Source organism: Aythya ferina (assembly GCF_964211825.1).
Source record: "Aythya ferina genome assembly, chromosome: 14".
In the NCBI taxonomy this organism is placed as follows: Eukaryota; Metazoa; Chordata; class Aves; order Anseriformes; family Anatidae; genus Aythya; species Aythya ferina.
In genome coordinates, this window is record NC_140312.1 from 7296664 (window position 1) to 7319830 (window position 23167).

The window sequence follows — 23167 nt, forward strand, 5'->3', positions numbered from 1 at the left end:
GTGCCAGCTTTTCTGTCCCATTTTACTGCTTCCTTAAAATTGTCCTCAGTGAAAGTGCTCCGTGCTAGCTGACTTGCTCAGAGATGTTCTTCCCAGCTGCAGGCCTTGCTCTCCGTTGCATTGCAGCTTGTTCATGCCATTCCTGTCATTCCAAGCTGACACATTGCTAGGATTTCCTTGGGCCAAGGAACAGCACTGGGTGAGGCAGGGCTGCACGTTCTCCATTCCTCCCAGATACAGAAGACTCAGCCATAGGCAAAGCACACACATCTGCCAGCAATTTTGGCGTGCCGTAAGAGTTTCTTGGGTTCATGGGCACCCAAGCACAAACTAAGGTTGTCTGGAGGCTGTACTTGTTCGAATCACTGATCACCAAGGTATAGTGCTCCAACCCACTGCATCTATCTGAGGGATGAGGGTGGGACAGAATGTTGGAAGCGTGACCTTTGCTATCACTCTATTTTGGGCAGCCGGAGTCCCTCCATCAGGCAGCTAGATGGACGCAATCAGCTGCAGCTCCTGATCAGTCCCTCTGTCTGTCTGGATCCTTTGATTGGGAGAGCTGCAGTCTGTGGAGCCCCTTTTAATCCACCCTATTTTACACAAATCAAATCCCTTCTTCTCACCACCATTACGATCTCATCCAAATTTCTTCCCAGAGAGTGCCAGCCTGTTCTTAGTTTAATCTAGTGATCAAGCCTTTTGTAGCATGTTAGCAACAGCATAAAGCATTTTTTGACACTTCTTATGCCTCCTGGACTCCGAGTGCTTGACAGCAAGTTTTATGGATTGTTGGCAATGAAAGTTATGAGTGCTCAGTTCACAGCTGAAGAATGGCACCATGCAATTTCCTCCTGGAATTGCAATTTCCCTTTGTTTTCTTTAATACTGACTAGGAAGTTGGGTTCTGCTTATATAACTTTGTGTGCAAAAGGAAAACCAGGGAAGAGGGTACTGTTTTAATGTTGCCAAGATATCAGGTTTAGCATTCAGCTTACTGGATCCTGTACAGCCTTGTGGATACCAACATTTCCAAGAACACTAATCATTTTTTGTCTCATTTATATGTGCATCTTGGCTACACACAGAGAAATAGTTATCCTGAGGCTTTTCCAGGAAGTGTGTGTCCAGTTGTTTGTTTTTTCTCCAGGATTGCAAACACCTTCTCACCTAGAATGTCACTGGGACTATGTAGGAATTTCTGAAATATCTTTTGAGCTTAATTGTCCTCAGACTATAACTTTTGGAGTTAATGATCCCTCCTTGCTACACCGAGGAGGTCTGGTGTCAGAACCCGGTCTAAAGTGTTTGGAAATTTAGTGGAACTAAATACTTTTTTCACTCTTCCATAAACATGAAGAAATCCTCTGTTGCAGTTCTGTAAATTTCTGCTATAAATGCCTTTGAATTTTAAAATTATTCTTTATTTCTTAGATAAGCAGTGACCTGTACAGATGATTAAAAATATTTTCACTGAGCTCTGGCTAGCTGCACCAGAGACATAAATGTGGAGGAATTTTTACCATCCAGGATTTACATTTGAAACAATTCCATTAATTTGGTATTAGAGACTATAAATGCCCTATTAAATTTTAATTGAAAGACTGCTTGAAAGCCTGTATTACCCCATAAGTTTCTTTCTGATACAGCAGTGGTAGAACACAAAACTACAAAAATGTGAGGTTCTGGTTTTCTTGAGAGGTGCTTTGAAAGAGCTCGGTGTAGGCGAGCTCCAAGGTCAGCGCAGTGCTGTTTTGGAATGCCTTTAAAAACATGACTGGCAAGAGCTCTTCCAAAATGAAAAGTCTCTACACAGATAAAATATGACAGCGCTGTCTGCTGTGATTACTTCAGTTCTTCAGGGTCGTCACTCATTACCAACCATTCCCTTTAACTTTACAAGTCTTGCTTTTCCTCCCCACTACCTGCTCACCCTCGGGCACTCCCGGGAGAAGAAAAGTCCCAGTCAACTCCTTGGTCTTACCTCACCTCCCTTTTATTTCTCTCTTTGCCTTCTCATCTTCCCCAGCTAATAAATTTGAATTTTGCCTGTCCTCTCCCACTAAATCTTGAAATACAAAGATGCTCAGCCAAAAGGGATGAGGTCTTAGAGGAAAAAAGGGATTTTCATCTCTGCCCTTCAGCTCGTGAGGGGACCTGTAAGCTCTACCAGGCTGGGAGAGAAAATCCCTTGTAGGTATTTATGTTGCTCAGGCATAAAGATTTGAAGTTCTCACTGCACAGTTCTGTTTCTTTTCAGTTACATGTGAATTTAATGCTAGTGAAAGGTGTGAGATGTCCACGCATAGTACAGAACTGTGCCGTTGGGGCAGGGCAGGTGTACCTTGGGTGTACATCCCTATGAGCCTTATTCAAATGAAAAGTCATCACTAGGCAAGGAGAAAAGGTTTTGTAATTTTTCAAAGAAAACGTCCTTTTCATTTTTTAAATGTCCCAGAAGCTCTAGGCTCTTGCAGGGAGTGTGCTTGTATTTTGTGTGGGGAAAGGTGGGAGGAGATCTCCAGAACTTCTGAATTGTCCTGTGCCCATGACATATCTGTTGTGCGACTGACAGCCTTTGCTACTGGGGTGCTTTACCCAGAGATTTGTCAGCAGAGAGGACAAATACAGACACTGAGTCTGCAAGCTGCCCGCCTTGGGTAGCTGGTGTCTGAAGGAGCACTATGGCTTACCATACCTGCTGTGCTTCGTAGCTTTCTCCTGTCCCCTGGCATGTCCCAGTGATGGTTTTTGAATGTCAAGGGAAAAGGTTAGTTATACCTCACTCAAGAAACTTGGTTTCTTTTGTTCAAGGCCCGGGTGCCATCCGACATCTGCTGTGCTGTGTATCTTTGGGCAGTGAGCAATTTCTGAACAGCAGGAGGTGTCTATGTGCATTCGGAGAAGAAAAGGGGAAGATTTTTCTGTCCTTCCTGAAATAATTCTCAGCTGCTGGTGACCTGTGTACTAAACAGTAGGGTGCAGAACTTTAAAATTCAGGAATACATGTGAGTATTCATTTAGTGCCTCATTACAAGAGGGGATAATGGAGAGAGGTCAAGGGATGAGGGGAAGGCAACTAAGAAGTGAAGGATTAATGTTTAGCATTAATCAGTGTGGCAAGCAGTAGAGATACCAGTGTGGCCTCAAACACATCCAATCCTGAGAAAACACGGCTAAGTTCTTGGCAGAAATGCTGGCTGACCTGCTTTGGGAGTAGGGAAGGAAGAAGGAAAGGGGACAGGCATCTCCTCCATGCTGCTGCCAGTCTCATGGAAGCAGCCAGAGACCTGGCTGAGATGTGACAGCTGCCCTGTCTGCAGTAGCTGGCCTAAGGCTAGGCTTGTGGCAAGAGGAGGGAAGAAAGACTGCTGCCCTATTAAATGGAAGTGTGTTTGGAGATTAAATTTAGAAACTGTTCGTGGTGCTGTAGAAATTACACCAGCAGGAGGAAGGGCCTGTTACAGCACAGGGTTTTTTGTCCTGCCCTACTCATCATGGCTTCTTCATTTTTCTCTATGTAGCTTCCTGCCCTTCAATCCATTCAGAGAGATTGCAATGAGGAAAGGATATGAATGTCATCCCAGCTACATGCCTGTCTGTCTTGGTTTGCCAGAATCATTTGTTTTTCCCAGGGAAAGATGTTGGGAAAGGAGGGTGTTTCAGGTCACTGTCACTCAGGGCAGTGGTAGTAAGCCATGCATCTCACTACTATTGATTATGCGAAGTATTTGAATTAGTCAAATACCCTCCAGATCTTTCCCATGGACTGGCAGGAATAATAAGAGAATCAATAAAGGCATCACTCTTTCTTTGGCACTTGCTGTTGCACTGAATTCGCATCACTAGGAACCAATGAAGGATTATTGTAGTAATGAGGATAATTCATAAAGAGGCTTTGTGCTGTTGAGAATTCTTAGTGCTTGAAGTACAGTGGGGCTGTCCCCAAATAGGTGGAACACACACACATGAACTTTTGAGCCTGTGTGTCTGGCGCTTAAGCACACAGAAATTAATAGCATTAGTGACTCAGAAACCTCATTTCAAGCCTGCTTCTAGATTCTGCTGCTGTAAGTGAGCATGCTCTTTATTTATAGGCTTCCAAATTAAGCATTCATTTATTCTGTGTTTGGAATAAATGGAATCAACAACATGCCTTTTGGTGAAAGAGCCACAGATGCAAACAGAAGCATTCACAGCTTTCAAGTCTTGTGTTTGTTTACGTCAGTGAATGTGGACTGTTAGAACAACTTCCACTGCTGATTATTTTCAATTAAAGCTTCAGGGATTTTAAGAGGAAACTGTCACAATACTGTGATCAGGGATATTATAGCCTCTGGATGCAAATTAGCTACCAAACTTTAAAACAACAGATTTACAGGATCTGTTTCAAATTAATTGCCAACTGGCCGTAAGCACCTCCAGCTCTTGAAGTCTGCCTCCATGGCTGATGGAAATGGTACTGTGAGTTTGCCCAAGCTGTTGGGCTGTAGGTGGTAATTTGCCTGGGAGGACAAAGGGATGTGAATGAGTTTCTGAAGTGTCCTTCAAGAACCTTTTTCACCAGAGTCTTCTCAGCGGAAACTCTAGATGCAAACCCAGCTTCTGGTCTAGCTCTTTCTCCAGCAGTCACCCCTGAGCATCACACAGCTCCCAAATGCTGCAGTCAGGCACTAGGAAAGCAGGGAGCCAGGTTCAGATTGTACGGGTTTGTTCCAGGCAGGAACAAAAGTGTGGTGTGGTGGTGGGGGATTGAAATAGAAAAGACTGATGGTGTTTAACATTGAGGTACTATAACACAATTAAATGCAAGGAAAAATGTACATCTTGCCTTTTTGTAGTGGACAACACTTACTTTCTGCTTCTGTAATCATCTAACCATTCTGTAAAAATATAAGTAAGAGAAAATATGATTTTCAAAGTTCCTTTAAAACATAAGCACTATTTGTTAGACTTGTATCTAATGCATAGCCAGCAGAAAGGAATTATTTTTCATTCTTCTTTACTATTAGATCTCATGCCACAGAAACTTCAGCTGTTTAACAGTTTGTGCTTTCATTTTTAAGGCCATAAAATGGAGTCATTTATTCCTACTAAAAAAGTCCTAGTAAATTTTGTCGGTTAGTGTTTTTCTTCCTAATACACATTATTTATTACTATTTCTTAGGGGAATCAAAGTCATTTGCCTACTTAATGTTATCTTTAGTAAATCAAAATAAAAGGAACTTGAGCAAGATCTCCTGTGGCTCTGGTAGATTTATGCTTTCTTGTGTCACAGTTGCAGAATACAGACATGAAGTTGTTAGGGAATATTTTATTTTTTCTTGTGCTCTGAGAGGAAAGTGTATGATATGCATAATGTTTACTGACACAGTCTGCTGCTTAAATTCAGCATGGTTTTAAAGGCCATCAGGAGCAGCCATTGGTAAATATATAGAGCTCATACATCATCTCAGGTAGAAATATGCAGAGAGTATGGAGAAGGGATGAGTTGTGTATACTTTGGTGCCTGAGCTTAGACCAGAATAATTTGAGGCTGGTACAGTAGCTGCTGGTAATCTGAAAGAATTGAGTGCCATTAGTGCAGAGACCATGATACAAAATGCAAATGAATGCAAATCAGTAACATATTGCTGACAAAAGAATCAACCTGTATATAAACATATGAATATTTAGGTGTTTTCCTGAAAGAAGGAGGTTTTAAGAAGAAGGTTGCATATCAGATACAGCCCATCACTTTGCAAATCCCGTCTGGCTGCTTTGTCAGACTGTAATCACACCGCATGGAAAGTCTCTGCACCAGGATTTCATTCCTTAAAAGGGAACCTGCAGGAAATGGAAAATGAATAGTGAGCACCTATGGCAATGATAAATCATAAACCTTAATGTGAACAACTTTACGAGAAGCTTTGTCTTAGCACTGGGCTGTTTAGCTCTGTGATGGAACACAACAGCTACAAATGGTCATACTCTGTGTGTGCTGCTTCGTGCTTAGGCAGTATATTGATAAGCACAAAATAGAAGCTGCAAGGGAGCAGTAAACAACTAAAAGTTTGGCACTTCCTAGGTGGTGCTAACTACTAAGAGGGCTCAGTTTTCCTGTCTATTTTCCATGCCAGTAAGGAACCTAGGGACAAAAGAACAGTGCATGGGTTTAACACTAACACATTTAGGTGGATGTAAAGGCAAAACAGAAAAGTGCTGTCTTTTTGCACTGCTCACCACAAAGTTTCTTTTCAGCCCTGCTGTAGCTCTTAGTTTCCCTACTTTCCCTTCATCACCTTCATCATAAACCAGAATAGATTAACTTCTCCAGCTGTGTGGATTGTAGAGCAATACCAGTAGTTTTATGTTCAGGTTTAATACAGTAATCAGCCTTTTAGAGGATGATCAGCAGTAAACAGCATGCAGTATTTGAAGACAGATGCCCTACTATGACCTACAGTAGGGTAGTTGTGGCAGGGTAGCCAAAATGTTGTTAAAATGCTCAATATTTAATTAAAAAGTTATGAAAGGCATTATGCTATCTAATGATTAACACTGTCCCCACTGAGACAAACTATTTTACAAGTCATAAGCCCTTTCTTCGGGCCTCTTGTATTTTAAAAGAGATGAGAGAAGCAAACATTTTGCAAAGATTGTGTGAATGTAAATTAAGCTAGGAACAACATCCTACGCTCCCAGCTTGACCCTCTGGTTCATTTTGTATGCGAGACAGCTATGGAGAGCTGCAACTCTGTATTACAGCAGCATAAGGTAGGAGTAGAAAGCATCACTTCACATTTGTTCAAAATCGGTGGTCAATTTTGATTCAGCTGTCATTGTCATTCCTTTGTGTTTGTTTTCTGTAAATGTTTCTGTGCTCAAGCTTTACTAATGAAGTGACATCCAGAAAGTAAATATTTATCTAAAACTGTCACCAAAATTAGATTGTGGAATCCATATCAATTGCTGGCATTGTCAGTCTGAACTGTTGTGACCATTACAATCCCGAATCCGTGCTGGAAGTCCCAGGGTGTCATGCGACATTTATACAAATTACAGCACAGAGGAGGAATTGTGAAAAATTGATTGCAATATACATTATTCAATTAACCTGCCAACTAAGATTATTTACTGCTGACAGGCACGGGCAGATGCATCAAAGTGACATACTGGATGACACTGAGTGGAGCAGTCCAAGGAAAGTTGGTTTTTGGAGAACTCGGATAACTATACAGCCTTCTTCAATGGCTGGTGAAATCAAAATGCAAAATCTTAAAGACAACACAAGTTTTCTTCCTTAAATAGCATTTTTATTTCTTTTCTTTTTTCCTTCCCCCCCTCCCCTCAACCCCCCTTCATTCCAGAAGACATTATTTACCAGATGTACAATACAGGCCATATAACTTACCATCCACATTTGTAATGAGCTTTTGGCCTCCAAATAAAAACATATTTGAGAAAGGCATCCTCTCTTTAGCTAAATCCAAATAACCTGCTCTTCTCATTTTAGTAGAGGGGGCTTTTGGATCTTCTCATTTTAGACCAGGGGGCTTTTGGATCTTGCTACAAAGGTTTAAGAGCTCTGCTCTTTTTTACTTGTGTGAAGTTCATGCTGTATGTTATCTACCTGGGAAAGATGCAGATCAATGGGATCCATTCTGCAGCCATGAGACATACTTAGCTTAGAATAATATTTTCAGGAAAAATTAATAAAATGATGTATTTTAATTTTGGAAGGGGAAGCTTTGAAAGAAGACATACAATGTTGTTCTCGAAGTACACTCGCTCTATAAGAAACACGTGGTGGAAAGGCATAAGGAGGAAAAAACTTGGCAGAAGCAATAATCCATGATTTAGAAATGATTCTGTTTTATTGCATTCTGCAAATATTGTGCATACCGGGAAGTTAAATTACTGCGTAGTGAAAGTGTAGGGAAAAAGTAACGTTACGCCTCAGAGGGGGCTGTGCTCTCACCCATCTGTGGGTGCATTGCCCTGGCCATGCACACAGCTGGATTAGTGCCTGCGTGCCGTCGGTGTGCTGCTGCAGTGCTGCGTGCGTGTCAGAGCCCACAGATGTCTTCCACCTCTCACTGTGTGAAAAGCACTCCTGAAAACTGATCTTCTCACAGGCAAAACTGCCCTTGCTCATGAGCTTTCCTTGCTTTGTCCTCACAGCGAGAAAAAAAAAATATCCTGTTTAGATAGTTCCTTAAAATCAAGAGGCAATGCAAATATTTGCAAGGAGTAGACTAAGGAAAGCAACAAACAATAGGTGTGGGGTAACTAGTACCAAAATTTGGTACATTTAACTTTAGGCTAGGCTGTTGGCTTCTGTGGTTGCAGTTGATCTGTACTGCAAGAACAGTTCATGACTCCAAGTGAGCAATAGCTGCCCCAGGTGCTATGCAGCAGATGTAACGAGGTTACATCTCTTCTAAGGAAATTGGAGAACAGCAGAATCGGATGTAGTTACCTCTTTCTGCCTCAGATCTGACCTGCTCGGGCATAAGCCAGCTCTAATATTGAGCATGGCAAGACTTGTGTGCAGGACTGCAATCAGCTGTGTTCCTGGGTTTGGGAGCGTAACCATCCTAGCCCTGTTGTCACGCTATCGATCTTCATCCCAGAGCTGGCCCACATCTGGCCAGAGAGAAACACTGGCTGTGGGGCTCAGGTCCTCCTGCACCCGCCTTGCAGTGGTGTCTGTGGGCAGACTTCAAACACAGCTTAATTTTCAGGAATAAGGGACAGAAATGTTCCCGTTAAAAGTGTTTCTTAATTAACTACATCCGAGTAAATAATTCACAATGAATAATTAACTGATGAGTTTAGCCTGCCTCTTTTTCTTACTCTCTTTCTTCTTTTTTTTTTTTTTTTTTTTTTCCCCCTTCTATTTTTCCAGTGCACCAAACGTCCTTGAGCAGGTTGCAGGGTTTCTTAACTTATCTTGCTACAGGAGTGTGCTTGATATTTTATTTGCCATTTTTTATTGGGTTGTTTGAAACTGGTCTGCTCCCTCCTTGGTTTAGTGAAACTTTTAGAGGCAGAAATTGAAGAACAGAAATAGTGCTCTCTGCAGGGCAATTTAAGGACCCATGCTAGGGGAAAAGCATTAAGGAGTTTATAAGATTTAAACACTTTTATTTTATGTGTAAAGCTCTCTTCAAGGTGTTAATTTTATGCCCATGTATAACAGAGAACAGTGTTTCCTTTGGTGAAGTCCTTTGGTTTGCACTTGTCTTACAGGACATCGAGTACAGTGTCGTACCGGGGAGGTGGGCATTTTGCACTAGGTGAAGTGGCTGTATTCCAAACCTGGAATTTATTCCTTTTGATCTTTGCAGGCCTTTTTCCTGAAATCTCCTGGTAGAATCAAGCCCATTGCTAAACAAAGTGCCTCACCCTGTGCAGAGGCAATGCCATTAGTCAACCCAAAACTGCCCTGCAGGACAGTGTTATCGCAGGAACGGCGTGCTGTGAGGACAGCTAGCTGAGTCTCGGCAGGTTATTCCATCGAGAGGCTGGGACTCGTCTTTTACTTGGGAAATCATTGCTTTTTGGGATTAGATACTCACCGCTGGCTCAACCCATCTGTCTTTGTGTTCGTTGCTTTTGCAGCAGTGTTATCCAAATGTAGCAGCACCTCTTGCTTTGCTTGCAGTCAGACAGATGCAGCGCGTATACCTCCTGCCTAAATTAGCGGAGCGTTTTGCATAAATCACTTCTGGGCACATTAATGTGAGCGGGCCCTGGAGCCTAACCCAGCTGACTGGCATGTTGGTGCAGCTGAACTGACACGGTGCTTTCACCTGTTGCTGTGGGGGGGAGAGAAGAAAATGAGGCCAATATGCTGCAAGTCTCTGGGCTGATGTAAATTGGGGCGGAAAAGGTGGGAGATGGAAGTGTCTGTGTTCAGGACATGGGAAGCTGCTTGGAGGTGTCAGCAGATCTTTCACTCCATCCCTTCGGGCAGGTAATTGAGGCTTCTGACTTCCCGATGAGAAACATTCTCGTGACTTGTTATGGGGCTGCAGGCACTGCTCTGATGGACACAGGATGCTGGCTTCAGCCCTCTAGCCTCTGAGAGCCTCAGACCAAGAACAATACGGAGTAAAATACCCCAAACCTTTGGTGCTCCTTGTTGAATTAGCATAATGCGAGAATAAAATAAAGTAGGGCATTTGCAGCTGCTTTGTATGCCGTAACTGGGGCAGGGTACTTTAGCATCCTGCTGGAGATATTAGCCTTGTAGCATCCCGTAGCTGCTAAGAGAAAGGGCTCAGCGATATCAGTTAATGAACATTGTTTCTCACTCAGGAAAACCAACAGAGAACAGCATATGGACTCTGTGACAGGAGCAACTGTAGGGTGCTGGACTCCACTGACTTGATAGTTTTCCCTACATCCTACTTAGCCATAAAAGTCTAATAAAGAAGAAAGAGGCCATTATATTAATGGCATTATGGGGATTGCAGCATCATCTCTAGGACCCATGGGGATTTCTCTGATGTCCAGAATAAATGCTCTTCTATTCTAATGACCATAAATGACCTCTCTCCAAACCTGGTATTGATGAAATAGCTTTAATGTTTCAACATCAATACTCCAAGCTTTGCTGAACAGTGACATTAATCTGATATTGCATAGCACACAGGGAAGAACAGCCAAAAAAATATGCTGGAGCTTATAAAGTTATGCAGCCTTCTAGCCTGACAGCAGCTTTCATGCTATTTTCCCACCAAGTGGAAACAAGTCGTAGGATACAAACTACAGAGGCATTTTCTCTTAAAACCTGATGGAAGGAAATCACAGGTGGTTTGAAACTACTCATAATTTCAAAGGGTGCAGTGTAAACACGGGAAGCTTTTTGAAAAGTTGCTGTACCACGCTTTTCTGTTTGCTTCTGTCATGTTACAATCTATTTTCTTTTTCCTAGCAAACATTTTTGATTACTTAGCATATCTTAATTAATATGCAAACACAGACATGGATTCTCACAGCATAAAAACAGAGGCATTGGCTGATTTATGATTTTAATCAGGTCAGCCTTAGCTGATATGCAGTAAGAAATAATTAGCTGGTTGTTTGTACACAGAATTGCATTGTACCCAGCCCATAGGAGATAGTTTTTCCTGACACTTCAATCCCCTGCTGACTTTTTTTTCTTAGCTTTCCTTCTGGTTTCAAAACAGAAGTGTTTTCCACCTCTGAGATTATTTTCTATTCTTAACCAAGGGTAGGTAGGCCATTTACAGGCCTTAGGCTAAAATATTAAAATAAGAGTTTGATTAGTAGTTGCAGTGGTCAAAAGACATTGTTCAGGGAAATTTCTGTGTGTTTAGTAGCAACTCTCACTCTTTGCCTTGATGTTTCTTCTATTTCCATATAATTTAAAGCACATCTCCAAATTTCTGAAGTAGCCGAACTGTCACATAGACTGCACAGCTGGGACATGTTGGTATTGACTGGCCTGAACTGGCCACCAGGTTTTTTGAAACTGAGGCACAGACCCAAGATTCTTCCAGAAGAGAAGTATTGCAGCCACAGAGGGGCCTGTTCCCAGATCCCAGCTGTGCTGAGGGCTCTCAGCTGCAGAGCTCAGCCTGTAATCAGTTATGCTGCTGTATCTGTCCTGTGAAAAGAGAGGTTTAGTCTGCAAGGTTATCAGTTTAATCACATTTATCAGTAGCTGAGTGTGGATTTTGTGTGCCTGCCACCACCTCTGGAGGTGCTGGGCAGTTCTTGCCATGTCCTGCTATCCATGTTGGTAAAGATGGCAAGCAAGTGGCTCTTGCTCATCACCTCTGTGCTAATATCGCTTCACTTTGTTGAGTGCCCAAACTGGTCTTGATCTTTAGAACTGCATAAGGTTTTACTAACACTTTGTGAAAACCCATAAACTTCTCCTTGCCCAGGAGATCAGACTAACAACATGGTTTCTGATGTCACTTCCCTGCAAACTAATTGATGTATTTGGCACCAGCTAACAGACATCCAAACGTTTGTACAGATCTGAGTTACCGAGGGTCTGTCTAGACTAGATAATTACTTCCCCTTTTGGCTTGATTTCGCTGGTTGCCAAGTTGGGTAATGTTTTAACCTTGAATTCTGCAGGCACAGTTGCTTCCAAAGCCCTTGTAATGAGGAGCCATCTAGCAAGTTGACATGACAAGACTCTGCTAATCTGAGTCTTCTGCCTGTGAATCTGGTCACATCGCGGTCAACGCTGATGCATTTGCATTAATCCTGCTCCTGTCCATACATCTTAATTCACCCCGAGAGCTCTGCTAAATCCTTTTGTTAATCGTTTTCTCCCTGCCTCCCCCTGTGAAGTGAAGTTCATTCTGTGCCCAGCGCTGACGCAGCCAGGTTAATAACTATCGATGTCGCCACGTTTATAACGGCCTTGCTGCCCGTGAATCGGAGCCTCCCCCTGATGAGGTGGTGGACATGACCCACTTAATCATTACATCTCTCTGTCCACGGATCTCAGTTCACCCTGTGAAATTTTAATCATTCTGACTAGCTAATCACGATAATTTCTCACTGTCCGAGGTTGTGAATTCACCCTACGAGCAGCTCCAATGTCCTTGTTAATCATTGTAACCTCGCACTGCTCACAGACTGCAGAGCACGGTGATGTCTGTGCCGTGATGTCCGTGCTGATTGCTTCCACACCTCACTGCCCAGGGACAGGACATGCATTGTGAGGGATGCCCAGCGCACTTCATTCTCTTTCTGCCCCGCTTCCTGTGGTCATTGCAAATCCTTTCCTCCAGCAGCGAAGCTTTCCTGGTGCTGCCTACACACAACCAGCTGTGTGCAGCCCCTCCAAAGCGACGTGTTGAATAACGGAGTGCGTCTGCATGCAGAGCAGCCCAGCTCTGTTGGTTGCCTGGTGCTTTCTTGAAAGATGAGCTCAGAGAACAGAGATGAGCATTAACTGAAGGAGACGTTTTGGTTCATGCTGCTGAGTTGCACCATTGTGCTGGGTTAGTCTGACACAACTGCAAAACTAACTAGGTGTTGATGTGGTGCTCCATGCTGTTCCCTTATGTTGGCTCCAGCATGGGGCCCAGTGCTTTTAATGAGCATTTACGGCTGTTACTGCCTCTGCCTGCACCATCCTGAAATGTTGCTGGAATCTAATGGACAATGAGAGGGAAGATCAATCACTGTTTTAGGGCATTGTGAAGTCCCACCACGTTTTCCACCCCAAGCTTGGAGAATGTGGCCCAGGTGGAAGCTTGGAAAGGATTCAAGGAAGGTTGGTGGAACCACAAGAATTGCAGGTGTTTTGCAAGCTCAAGTTCATGTCTTTAAGACAGGCATGTGAATTGCAGCAGAGGCCATGCAACTGCCCTTAACATTTGGAAAAGAAACTTGGCTCATTTTAGGCAGGCTTCTCCCATGTGCTCTGTACTGCCCCTCCCAGGCTTGCTTGATGGGCTGGTTTTGTCTCTCCAAAAACCAATCTAGCTTCAGCTGCAAATAGGATTGACAATCAGCTTCAAAAGGAGCTGCTTACAGGCTTTGCGAGCCAAAAAGGTTGAAATAACAGCATGACACAAGTCTAAAAAGATCCACCTCCTTTTTCAGAGAGCTGCAGAGCCAGTGCCATCGGTCAGCTTTGGGAGGCAGCACCAAAGGTCACCTTCCCCGCTGCATCCTGAGCCAGTGCAGCTTTCCAGAGCCTTCTGGTTGGGCAGCTTAGTGCAAGGTATTAGATGACACGGAAAACTTGTTGAGATTTTATTTTACTTTTTTTTTTTTTTGTTTGTATTTTCCTCCCTCTCATCTTTAGATTGGTTTGGGAGTTTAGATTAATGAACAGAGAAGCAGTTAGTTTGATGAAAAGTGGCATATGTTCTGCTGTGGTGGAGGCAGGCTCAGGGGTGTTTCATGCCCGCATTTTGAGAATAAGAAACCACTTTTACTCTTGGGCATAATGGTAAATAACATTTTTTTACAGCGGAATGATGGAAGTACTTTCATGCAGATGATTTTGTGCTTCCAAGGGAAGGGAAGACTGGTGTCTTGGAAAATCGAAAATAAAAAAAATAAGGGGTGGGGGGAGAGGAATTGGGGAGAGGGAAAGTTATACTTCAGTGAAGCTAATTATCATTTAAAGAAAAGCACACTATGAAAAGGTGAACGTAATGCTGCAGAAATGATGTATTAAAGGGACAGAAGTTAACAAAGGCTCAGCTTGAAAAAATTTATGGGGATATTTCCTGTTAGTGTAATCAGGGAAGTATGGAAACCAGTATTGCTGCTTTAGTACAGTGCAAGGAACAAAGCAAGCAGGTATATCTTTTTATTTGTGCTGGACTGTCTGCAGCCTGGCCGACGCAGTTACAGCAGGTGCAGAGGAGCCGGAGTTTCTGCATCTACTCCGACTTCTGGCAGCCTCTTCCAGGGGAATCAGCAATGCCAGCCTCCTGCACCTCAGCTTCTTCATTGTCAAAGGGAAACAAGTAAACACTGCATGTTTTCATAGTTGTTTGTAAATGTCTCGTTTGCAAATGCAAAATGTTTTTAGGACTTAACTTCTGGGAGGCACCAAGCACACAGCTCCCAACCTCCTCCTCCTCTGGAGAGCCCCAGGTTCTGAATAATTCCCTTCACCCTGACCCATGTCGACTCTCTCCAACTCTGCAGCAGAAATATTGCACGCAGTCAAGGAAGTAACATTTTTTAAAGGAGTTCAGGAACTAAAATCCCATTTGTAAAGATAACTTCAGCTATGTCTGCACTGTAATAAAGCCCAAGACTGGGAGCATGCCTGCTGTTTATATTCACCTTAAATCTTACAGTACAAGCTTTTAAAAGTTTTTTTTAACCATGCCGCGAAGCTTTCACCAAGCCAAGATCAGAGCACAGTGACTGTATTTACCACATGTAATTCATTCTAAGGAGAGTGACAAAAATACTTATCTTGAGAAACATGAAAGCTGGATAAAAGAAAAGGCAGCAGGGACATGAAATATGAACTATCAGAGCTTCTCTCTGAAGTGGAGCTGTGTGAGAAGTAGAAATATTTAGGTTTTGAATTTGGGCATGTTACTCTGGATAACCCCCTGGTTTCAGATGGAGATCTACTGCAAACAGACTGGTATCAGCATAGAGAGAGATAAAGTGATCTTATTAGTGCATTAGAATATATTCGGTGGAATGAACAATAATAATTCACTGTCATATGTCATAAATGTCACAGTTTGTGTCTCGTGCTGCTGTATTCATGTCACACAGCCCTAACAGCAAAGGCAGATTAAGCGGGGTGTAAACTTGTTTATTGATTTAAAAAAAAAACAAACACAAACAATGTTTGTTTATTGATTTTTTAAAAATGACAACAGGTTTGTTTGTTCATGTATATGATGCTCATGGCATGTGTAGGTTATACTTGGCATTTATCAGTGCTTCTTCTGACTGTGCATCACGATTTGTTCCTGCTCCCTAACATTGCCCTCATGGTTATGGTCCTCTGAATAAGTGCAGGGGCCAGGGGTCTCCCCACTTGGATACCCACCGTGTGACTACAGTTGTGACTTGTACACCCCCTTTTAGCCCCCTCCTCACAGGCAGGGGTAGAGAAAAGGCAGAACAGAAAACAGAGCTTCATCAAAATGAAGCAATTGGCCTGAGACTAGAAAATCAGGAGCCAGGCTGGGGCAGAACCATAGTTTCTGACCATTGATGGCAATGCCCCTGGTCTCGTTTATCTTAACTGGTAAATGAAGTTGGTATAACCCAGTGATGGTATCTGCTCATGTGCAAACTGCAGGGTGATCTGAGCCCTGAGTGGGATGGAGTCTCATGGGCAGCTGAGGTCACAATGGGACTCAACTGTGTTTTGGATCTTATGTCTTCAGATCGTGTCTGTGACAACTGCCTGCTGGTGGCAGCTGCAGGAGCAGAGGATTTCAGCCCTCCCATGTTCAGCGCTTGGGACGCATGTGGCAGAATGGTGCTGGCAAGAGGAGATTCTTTTTTCTGTGGCATGAATTACAGGTTGGTCTTCACCCATTCTGTATCCTGTGCATGGAGGTAGGTGTTTGTGGTCCCCAGTACTGAACTTAGCTGTTCTCTGGGTCGGTGAGGTTTTTCTGGTAGAGATTACAGCAGGATCTTTCGGTGTGATAATTCAGGTATAATAGCTTCTCCTCCCCTGATGGGGCTGACTTGTGAAATCTATTAAACTATGTGGTTCTGGCTTTATTCCTGGACTCCTCAAGATAAAGGCTTTTAAGTGTTTTTTTTTTTTTTTTTTTTTTTTTTTTTTTTTTTTTACCCGAAGTAAATCTTTATTTGTTATCAACAGTTTAGACTCACCAATTATCAGCATTTTAAACCTGCAGATAGTTCTGACTGGAAAACATCCATAAGTTGATCATCTAATGCTAGTGGTTTAAATGGAAAAGCCAAGCACAGTACTTTATCCAGTCCCCACAATTTCCTCCATCTGAAACTCTGAACTAGCTTAGAATCAAGGGGTAAAATACAGCAGAGGATCTTCTGACTTAAGAGATCAGAAAGATTTTCTCAGGGTATGAGAGCTTCCAGCACCACTTCAGGATTTGATTCCTCAATACCCTGTTCCTATCTCTGCTTAATACAAAGACTTTCCAAGTTATTAAATTGTGCACTTCAGTCTCCCCTTGTCCTCCTCCCTGAGAGCTCTGCAGATGCACTGTCACTGGACGCTGGCTCCAGGTGATTACTTCCAATGAGTTTGCCCACGCCAATGCCAGCCTGTCCCATCCAATCTCCAGCCCATCCCAGCTGCACACATGGTACAGACTCCTGCACCATTACAAGAGTGTTCCTCTAATTCCCAGAACCTACTCTCTGGGATGGACAGGTGAAAATGATGTGGAAAATTGGAAAATGCTGTTTTTACAATGCTGCTGCTATCTATTTTCCAGTAAGACTTCTTCAGGGGTTAAAGAAAAAAAAAAAAAAAAAGAAGAATGGGAAATAACCATCAACTAGGTTATGCGTAACAAATATGGTTAGGGGTTTGGTGCAAATGAAAATGAGGAGCCTTTTGGGAAAAGTACAGATTTTGTTTTGATTTTATACTGAAGCCCTCATAGTCAGTGGAAATGTGCTTGGATTTGCACAGGCTTCTGCTAAATTACTTTGAAAGAAAATATCATTTCCAAGCCAAATTATCTGCTGGGAGGAATAATTTTCCTGATTTTGAATGGATTTTTTCCAGGAGAAAATCTGGCCAATCTTACTTAACCAAATCACAACTTGGACCATAGGCCTGGAAGCAGGATTCATTTGGATGTTTTAACCTCTAGTGAATAGCAAATAGAGAATGCAGTGCAAAATAAAATGAAACAATATGTGTAATGAGCAGATTAAAAATGCAGGTTAAAAAAAAATTGCTTTTCTTTTTCTCACAATCTATCAGGGCATCAATAGGTCTTTCATTGTGCCTGTACATTGTTATTAATAGTGCAGACAAATGCAAATTGTAGGTTTTGGGGTTCTCTAAGCTTCCTATGGCTGCTCCAGGAAAAGTAGAATTGCAAGTTGAATATGAAGACCCAAAAAGGAGCAGAGACCAGGATGGGGCAGCATGTGATGCAAGGTGACGCACTGATGTGTTCTGTGTGGAGATGTTCAGGCTTTGTCCAGAATAGTTAAACCTCTAAATCAACTAAATCCAGTAAAGCCTCATGTGGGTTTCCTAGTTCATATTTGTAAGTGGCTTTGAATAAATTTGGTATAATTTGCCTCCAAAGAGAATAAAATTAATTCCAGTATGGCCATACTTAATCAGAATTTAAACTGGCCATGATTCTGGTTAATACAGTAAAATAATTAATTTCAGAAGTTAATTTGGGTTTGTCCTCCTGAGGGCCCCTGTGTGTGCAAACTCAAATGCTTCTTGGTATATCCACACAACCTTAAAAAAAATATAGTGGTTTCCTATCTGTTCATATTTCTTACTGGTGTTTGGTAAATGTCACACCTACCAATCCATCCTCCTCACCAGTGCAAACCTCCACCCTGTGAGCTTGGTGGATTTTACCTCTGACTGTTGAGTGCCGTTCTAAATTTATCACAAAAAATCAACAAAAGATTTTTTCTTTTGTCCCTGATGTCAGATCTTATTTTCTTTTGAACCATAGCAACTACATACCCGATGGAGATAGTGCATTATGACTTTGAGGTCTCTGCTGATTACTAACCTATTTATAATGAGTACCGTAGACTGCAGGAGTATTTTATAACCTTTAAGAAGATGTTTCTCTGAATGGGTCAACTTAAGACCTCTATTAAACAAAGTTCATAATCTCCTTTAGATTCTGGTTGTTTTTGTCAGCCAACGAGGCATAAAAACATAACTACACTTCATAATATTAATGATGGGCTGTAAAAACAAAACATAACATTTTATAGCTTTATAACCAATCTTTTTGTTATCAATTTACAGTGGTATGCATCAAATATATATAATCTGTAGTTAACTTCCAAACTTTCACAAGTTGATGATATGGAATACTGTAGTGAACTAATGAAATTTATAAATATATGGCTTTGTTTGAAATACTTAGTATTTTAGATGAAGGATGCAAAAGCTGTGATTGGAGCCAGCACTGTATATCAAAGTTTTCCTGCTGGAACAACCACAACACTGTGTCTGTTTGCAGATGGAAGCAGGACTTGGAAGTTGAATCAGAGCTTTGCCTGTGACGTTAGCTTAGGGTACAAATCTATTTGCTGGGTTGGTAATTGGAACTTTTTGGTCACTTGACCCATGAATAGAGTTTAACATTCACTAGTTCTGGACTTGAAGGGTTGCTGTGTTGCCTTGAACTCCTGGGCGTGTGGCTTCCAGAAGCCCTGCATAGCCCCATTCCTCTGGAAATTTTCCTTCTACAGGAAATATGAGGGAAGGTGGAGAGGCAATGGGGGGAAGGCTGAAAGAAAAGCTCTCTGGGCTCATGGATAATAGACTTTGGGAAAGCAAAATGGGCAGAATCACAGTGCCTTGGCTAAACTGTGCAATAGAAATGCTTGAGGGATAATTAAAGGTTATTTTAAAGTGCTTCACCATGTTTATTTTCAGTGAGTCACAATTAAAAAAGACCAGGAGGAAATTGATATAGCAACCGCTTTTCTTCTTTTATCAGAGCAAGGCCTGGCTTCTGTCTCATGTTCAGACCTACCCCACTCCCACACGACATCTCTTGCTCAGAGTCTTACAGGTTGTGCACAGTCACAGCCTGGGTCCCTGTGGGCCTGCATTTGAAGGGGTTCACAGTAGAGTGTAAAGACCTTTTCCGCATCCTTTGTGCCCACTGGTTGAGGTGTTGTGGTCCCGTCTGGTCACGCTGTCTGTGCAGACTGGAAATAGTTCCTGCAGAGCTGGCGTGGATGGGGGTGGTTGAAATAGTTGCTTAGAGCTGCTGTAATTGTCCCAGCAGCGGCTCGGAAATAAAAGACTATATTTTTTGTGCATCAACTTGAACTGCTTAAAAGCATTGCAAAGGTTTTATCCTAGATATATTGATCCTTGATATATTTGTGCTGGCCTCTGGAGAGAAAACCAGAGTAGCCTGCATGTTCCTGATGTTTTTTTTTTGTTGTTGTTTGTTTCCAGCTGATTAGAGCCAATGGTGCAAAGCTGTGAATGATCTGTCTGGCTGACCAAGCGTACAGCACTGGCTACATCCTTTTAGCAAACGTATAAGTGAAAAACCTAGCTGACTTGAGAGACACCATAAATTGCAGCTTAATTGCAATGTGTTGAAGAAATGCAGGAAAAGCTCAAATGATTATGATTTCTGGGCTTTCAAACCAAAAGGGGGACTCACTGCAGTAATTTCAGTTCATTACAGATATTCTAAACCTGCCTCGCCTAAGTGAGTTTAATTTTTTTCACCTGTCACTTATCTGCTTTTGAGAAGTGTAATTACTACATTTGTTCAAAGCTGTAGGCCTCTGAAATTGGAAAGGGATTTTTTTTTTTTTCCTATGCAAACATTTAAAAAAAAACACAAAGGGGGAAAGGGAAGACTATTTTTGAGACAGGCTTTGCCACACACATGTGCCTATGCACAGATACATGGCCTCTTTTAGGTTGTCTTTCTTTATTTTAATATCTTAAAAACCACATATATCTCTGGGGGAAGCCTAATAAGAAATATCAAGCTGAAGCAAAGATTTTAGGAGGAAAAAGAAGTCAGGGGACTTGTGCTGTAGAGACAGCAGTTCAAACAGTGAAAAAGAGGACACAGCTGTGCACATCAGAAATCCACAGCTGGGGAAGTGGAAAGAATATTCCCACATCTGCCCTTATAAATCATCCCTCACCTTTCAGATCCTTTTGTTTTCTGTTGTGTTGAATAATTTCATATAGAGGGAGAGGTATTTGCATTTTTCTCCTGCTGTTGTATGTGATATCTAGGTCAGTTCTACCGACCAAAGCACCAGAAAAGCACTGTGGATTTCTCTGGTGTCCTTTGTAGCAGGGGTGTTTTTCTTACCCTTCAAAGTCAAGGATTCTCCAGCAAAAGAACAAGGCCTTAGCAGCAGGTGCATAAACCAATACACAGACAAAGCCAAGAGGAAAATGCAGCACAGGCTCTGTCATTAAAAGCCTCATGCTAGCAAGGTCTGAGGAGATGGTGGAGCAGCACTGTACTAAAAGCATCTCACCAGACCACAGCTGAGCAATAAAACAAACCAAAGCTTGGACACTTGCTGTAACTCTTCAGGGAGTGGATGTAAAGGAATAAAGCACTGAATCTTTTCTAGCTCCAAGAATTACTTAATTCTTCCTCATTCCTAACACATCTCAAGACAGAGCAGCACAGATGCTGTTTACGCTGTTTCTCAAGGTTAAGAGTTTGAGCTGGAAGCAGCCAAAGCAGTTTTGCTAGAGGAACTTTTCTGGCTGCATGAGCACTGGCCATGCTTTAGGACCAGGCTAGGATGAAGCACTTGCAGCCGTGGTTCTGAATTGTCCAGCAGTCCACAGTCCCTGCTCTGGCATAAGCTGAGACTAGATCGAGAAGTACAAAACTACTACATCAAAAGGTTTTGCTTAAATTTTCCACAGAGCTCTTCAAGCTTGGTACTAATTCAGCAGGTAAACAAATGTTCAAATGTTGAACATACAGGTTCTTGTTCAAACTGAGCGTGGACTTGGAGGCTTTTGGTGTTCATGCATCCCTGGGTTTTGATTTGGAATAACAGCTCATAAAATCTGGGAAGGGCTGGACTACATCTGCAAAATACCAGGTACCAAAGCTCATACACTAGTAATTATCCTCCAGTGTTGAAACTTAGTAGTGGCTTATATGATAATGGGAACCAGAAAGTTTTGCTTGTTCTGTCTAAAATAGGTTGTTTCCACATGAAGTGACATTCTGAAATGCCTTTTGCTTGAATAATGCATTCTGTCCCAAAGCACGGGGAGTAATTTTGGGTATATGTCAGTATAATAAGAGTATATCTATCTTGTACCAAATCTGTCTAAGAGAGTTAATATGCACTTTAGTATTGCACAGCTGGGATGAATACAATCCCTGATATAATGCCAGTAAAGTTATGCCAAGGTTAAATTATGTTGAAGAAGTCTGTAGATAATGTGGGAGACTGAAGAGTGGACAGGTAGAACCAGCCACATGATAGAAGTTCTGCTCCCTTTCCTCCTCCTGTCCATGCTTTCCATCGAATACATGTAAAAGTTTACTTCCTCAGAGGTGCTTAGAAGTTCTATAATCCATCAAAACAAAACAAAAATAAGAAAGAGAGAGAAGGTGAAACTTGTTGTTTATTTCAGAGCTTTTTGGGAATATTAAAGAGGAAAATGGCATGAATGAAAATGTTTTACTCTTCTGACAGCTCCCTAGGAAAAAAAATAGTGATAAACTATAACTATTCTCAAGTTTCTAGTTAATTCTTTTTAATGCTTAACTTGGAAAAAAATCTGTGAAAAGGCAGATTAGGTCTTGGCTTTGTAGATATAAACACCCTGAAGACATTAGATAGCAATTTATAACAATCAACCATTTCAGTTTCTGAAAGAAGTCCCTTCCGAGAAAATATTTTTAGCCGCTCAAGTCAATGTTTTTCAACAAGCGAATTCACCGTAGGAAAAAATTTTAAAATATGACCAGAAAATAAAAATCAAAATAATTTGAACTCACTTTTCCCCAGAATCTGTGAGTCTACATTAAGTGCAAGGTAGGCTAAAGCAGAGGGAAACATAATTGTTACTGCACGGAATAGCAGAGTATTGACACTCTGTTGTTGGATCAATCAGAGCCATTCTGTAGGTTCAGTTAATAAATTGCTGTGTTAAATTATGGTTTCTCCTTATAAAATGCATTTATTTTCTCTCTCAGCATTTATTTTAATAACTTCTCATACTGAGAACTTGTTTGCACCTGCTTTTTTTCAACATGCCATGCGTAACACCTTGCATAAGGCCATTTCAAAAGGGATGCAAGTCTCAGCATTTATGTCTGCATGTCCTTGGGTGACGAGGGAAGAGTGGCAGAACAGTTTGAAATGTGTGGCAGGGTGCCTTCCAGCAGCCTAATTATCTCATGTCTGGGTGCATATCTACAGTAATCTAGACAAGTTTCTAATTTGTTTTTCAGTACTGTAGGATTAGTCAATTTAATTGTAATTAAACATTGCCCATTGCATAGTGTGGCCAAAGAGCCAGACAAGATCATGAGCTGACATAATTATTTATCGTGGCCAGGCTGCTTTGCTTATGGGTTCTATATAGGTCCAACACAGTTACAAATGCGCAGTAATGTTTGGGGCAGATATTATTTTGTGAGGCGTAGGAAAACACTTGTATGCCATTTCGCTGGAGGACTGTCAGTGGGTGTGGAGAGCCACAGTGATGTTATGGGTGCTGCTTCCTCTGTCTACAATATATGGATCAAAGTTCTCATTTATACGAGGACTCAGACTTGTGAATTTACATTTTTATATCTAAGTAACAGTCATCCTACTGAAGCTCACTTGAGTTAACACCTAAGCAGCCCAGGAACCACACACAGGAATGAAATGTCTGGATTTCTCATCCTGGTGGTGGAAGTAGCTAATGGAGTTCATGTCACAATATTTTCTGCTCTCTCCTACGCTCAGTGATAAGGCATTCCAATTTATTGTTCCCTCATGTAAGGGATCG

The 23167-nt window shown here is 41.9% G+C and overlaps 1 protein-coding gene across 2 annotated transcripts in view; it reads left to right on the forward strand.

Moving 5' to 3' along the window:
* The first annotated feature begins 9832 nt into the window (after positions 1–9832).
* The window catches only part of SGCD (sarcoglycan delta), a 401695-nt gene continuing 388360 nt past the window's right edge, over positions 9833–23167 (forward strand). The window contains exons 1-3 of one of the 2 annotated variants that reach the window (XM_084536002.1): positions 9833–9961; positions 12103–13708; positions 15864–16002. The gene's annotated coding sequence lies outside the window, so the exon portion shown is untranslated. The remainder of the gene's footprint in view (positions 9962–12102; positions 13709–15863; positions 16003–23167) is intronic. The other variant, XM_084536004.1, reaches the window with a different exon arrangement.